The sequence below is a fragment of the Sceloporus undulatus genome, chromosome 5, assembly GCF_019175285.1.
Source record: "Sceloporus undulatus isolate JIND9_A2432 ecotype Alabama chromosome 5, SceUnd_v1.1, whole genome shotgun sequence".
NCBI lineage: Eukaryota > Metazoa > Chordata > Lepidosauria > Squamata > Phrynosomatidae > Sceloporus > Sceloporus undulatus.
The window spans coordinates 177,493,552-177,497,791 of NC_056526.1; the positions used below are offsets into that span (position 1 = coordinate 177,493,552).

The 4,240-nt window shown below is 38.9% G+C and overlaps 1 long non-coding RNA gene across 1 annotated transcript; it reads right to left on the reverse strand.

Annotated features, from left to right (window-relative positions):
* Positions 1 to 151: 151 nt before the first annotated feature.
* Positions 152 to 3,342, reverse strand: LOC121932093. The gene is made up of 2 exons (XR_006104267.1): positions 2,915 to 3,342; positions 152 to 1,161 (listed from the first exon to the last, which is right to left on the reverse strand). It is a non-coding gene; the product is annotated as an uncharacterized LOC121932093 (long non-coding RNA).
* Between the last annotated feature and the right edge of the window lie 898 nt (positions 3,343 to 4,240).

The following is a 4,240-nucleotide window of genomic DNA, read 5'->3' on the forward strand; positions in this document are numbered from 1 at the left end:
AAAATGAAACCACTGTTGTCTGAAAATCTAAAACTAAACTGTTGTACTACTGTCCCCCTCCACCTGCCCCATCAATACCTCCCCCAATTAACATTGTGCATCTAGGACAGAATTTTTCAGAATCTCTGAAATCAGAGTGAATATCTAAAACTGAACTGAACAAAAATTTATTTTAAGTTTATAGCATGTTTTTAAAGGGTAGTATCTTGTAATATCAGCATGTTTCAGGAAGGCTAAATCAACACAAATAATTTACATAGTATTCTTCTTTCTGAAGGCACACTACCTGGTCCCCCTTATTAGTGTTGTGCATATAGCTGTCTGAGGTGCTGTAACACCCAGCTATACACAAGCCAAAGGTTCCAAAAGCAAAGTAGCAGAATTTGACCTTCAAACTCAGTGTAAAATTCACTTTCTGAAAAAAGGAACATAAAAGCAGTATACAAAAAACTGACAATTTTTGTCATTTGACTGTAGTATGGAGTCTTATCAGCCCAGAGATGAAGATACTTCTCTTCAGAGTTGGGTTGCAGACCAAAGTAAGGCCACTGATGCAGCCTTTTAATCTCCCAGTTGTTGGTTCTTCTGCTTCTTTTTAAGCAAGGAAAGAAATACTTCTGATGGCAAGGAAGAGAAAAATGCCACTTTTCTTCTCCTTATGCATTTGCTTCTCTTTGCAATACTATGAATACTGAGGCCCTGTTTACTTCTGCCATATGCTCTCAGCTCCTAATAATGTACCAAGTGTTAAGTGAAACATTTGGTATGCAATCCATATAAAAATGCCAGGCAGGTATCAAAAGACACCATTTAGGCCCTAGGAGGAAATGCAAATTATTCGCTTGAAATAAGCAGTAACAAACATGTTTGTTAAGAGGCTACAATTAACAGCATTTGCGCTCCAGACAGAAATCACTAGCTGCTGGAAGAGAGATGGACAAGTCAGTTACATAGACCTATCTACAGATCTACTTTCTGTCTGGTAAGCCCCTATAACACAGCTCATCCAGGACTTTGCTGCAGAAGGCCTCATGCCCATCTTCCACTTGAGGCAAAGCTTCGACTGAATGAGAAGTTGATCTCAGAATTTTTGTACTTGCCCCATGCTCCAAATGGCACAACAATAGCAGTACTATTATCTTCTGTTCCATACTGTATGGCCTGGGGAAAAGATTGCAAAAGAAAGAGAAGTTTATCCATTTCAAACAAAGCTGGATAACTGTGGCAAGTCCATGGGTTAATTTCTACCTCTGTGGGTCTCTGGAATCCACACATCCTGCCAAAATCGCTAAAAACCAAATAAAACCCATAGTGGTCAGAAATCTCCTCCTAGCTGTGAAAAACAAAGGTTTTTTTTTCTTTTCTGGGAAAATGGTAAACAATGTGGGTGCGTCAATATCAAACCCTGGCCTGGACTAACACTGAAATGATCTATTCTAGATAATTTAGTTCCTCCCCAAGTACCTATACTGATCTTGCCATTGTCGTCTTAAGTATCTTGCCCACAGAGGGACTGTAAGAACTGTTATTCAATCTTCCGATTCCAAAAATGGTATTAGAAGAGTCAGCTGCAGTAATCTCCACTTTCAAGGATGCCAGAACCACTCCCTGTGATTAAGTGGCAATAATGATCTTTTCATTCCCAGCCCCCACCAGTCAATCCCCTAAAGTGGAGGTCGGCACACTCAGATAGTCAAAGGGTAATTTTCAGCCTGCTAAAGTAAGCTTGGGCCACATCACTGCCATTTCGGGTAACAAGAAGTGATATTCCTGGAAATGGAAATAATTTGACTTGAGGGGATGGTCTTTTACTATTTTGAAGTGGAGGACTCACAACAGCCTAAATTGTGCCCACATGTGATTTTTCAGCCAGAATTTTCATTTTTTCCCCTGTCAATTTTTTTAGAAAATTATGGATTGGTGTGAGTGAAAAACATGCTAATTCAGTATTTTTTCTTTTGTCTGAAATGATTCCCACCCCACCTGATCACTAGTTGTTAACCCACCAAGATTTATAACTGAGATGGCTAGTCAAATCTCAAGGATTTTGTCCATATCCTCAGCCCAGATCATTATACTATAGCCAATGTCAGAGGAGGGAGGGGATGCAACAAGAATGGTCCAGTGGAAGCTTTAATACTGTGTGGATATTACATGAGAATACCAAGTATGCTTTATAAAGTACAGCTTAATTTCAAAAATACAGTCTAGCAAACCTATGAGTAAATGCACTTATGGATCTTTGTGAGCTAGAAATCCAAAAATACAGCTACATGTGACCATATGGGTTGTTCAAAATATTCATGTCCTGAAACAATTTAAATAAAATAGTTCTCAACAGGGAAACTGTTCTAATAATGCTAGACTTTTCATATTTGATTTCCAAAGGCAATATCTGTACAAAGCAGAGAAAAGGAATGCAAGATGTTGGGTATCTGTTGCAGTTATTAATTTATATCCCACCTTACTCCCAATAATGGGACCCAAAGTGGCAAACAGCTTATTCAAAAACCAATTCAGTTTAATTGGTTTGATAATATACAAAAGTTTGATAAAAGTATAAAAATAAAAGTTATTTTAAAAGCAATTAAACTATTTATAAAGTTGAAACAGTAAACAAAGTTTGTTAGGGAATCCATGGACAAGTATACAAAGAAAGTAGTGTGTCTGAGCTGTACTACCAAGTTCAATTATCTAATGAAGCAATTAAATCCAATGCAAGATTTTTCCTACAAGAATAGATATACAGAGATTATCACCCTCCATAAGCACTGAGGAAACTGGTTTTATGTAGTCAGTAGTTCCACCAATTTATAGTAAGATGTCCAACCATGATCCACAAGGGGTTCAAGATGACTCTGCCCAAAACTGGCCTAAGCCAAACTGTATTATTCCTGGTTTGAGTGAATCATACCTGCTCGGTGACTACATGAGCTGCTTCAGTGGGATCATGACACTGGTTAACAAAGTCACAAATTTCTTGACTGTTCACCATGAAGTTGATGCCATCTGTTGTAAGGACCAAGAAGCTGTCACTTGCATGTTGCAACTGAAATGGCCAAAAAAAGGAAACATGCCATCCAAATTTATATGGTTGAGTAGAAATAATACAGTTCTTTTTTAAAAAAGAAAAGTATTTACATTTTCAATGTTGCAAATATTCTTTAGCGTGTAGATATATTTTAACGTTCAGTTCCCTGTTCCTCCCACCCCCAAATTAGTTTGTTGTTGTTGTTCTTGTTGCTGCTGTGTGCATTCAAGACATTTCCAACTTACAGTGACCCTAAGGCAAACCTATCATAAGGTTTTCTTGGCAAGAGATGTTCAGAGGAGGTTTGCCACTGCCTTGCCCTGAGGTGAGAGAATGTGAATCGCTCAAGGTCAACCAGTGGGTTTCAAGGCCAAGCTGGGAACTGAATCCTGGTCTCTAGTCATAGTCAAACCACTATGCCACACTGGCTGTCCCCAAATTAGTTAAGAATCCAGATATGTCGTACTATCACTGTAAATCTGTAAAAACACACTCTTCCAGAAAATCTTTTTGATAAACTGGTACAATACATCCATAATGTAAGTGATAAAGGGCTTCCAAATGTCTTCAAATCCTCTGATTTATCCTCTTGCTAATTTCACTGTATATATTTGCTTTTCTGATAGTGCTACAGGCAATCCTGTTTTGTACTGAAAGATTATCTAATGTTTTCCATATTAGTGTGGAATAATGTTTTCACTATTTCTAATCTTGCAGTAGAAATTCAAGTTAGTGATAGTAATGCCTTCAACTCGCTTGTTGACTCATGGTGACCCCATGAGTTTCGTAAGATTTTCTTATGCAAGGAATACTCAGAGGTGAAATATACCCTACAGCACCCGGTATTCATTATGAGGAGCTTATATTGCAAGAAAACCCTTCTCAGTGCAGGCCTGGGCAGAGCTGACCCCTTCAAAAGGTAGAATAAATCCTCTGACTTAGGTGGAGCAGTGATAACAGACCTCATCACTGGGATTCTCTACTACATCAACAAGGGATGGCCACATGTGCTCCAGACAGCCCCACTAGCCCCCTTTCACAAAGTGGCAAATATTACAGAACACCACCTGGGACTCTCTGAAGCAGCCATCATTTAATCCCTTGCTCTGAAGGAGCCCTCAGTATAATAGACTTGGGCCCAAGGATGCCTGCAGAGGGAGAGACTGTGAGACTTTGGGAATACTCTGGCCAAAAATCCACAACAAACTT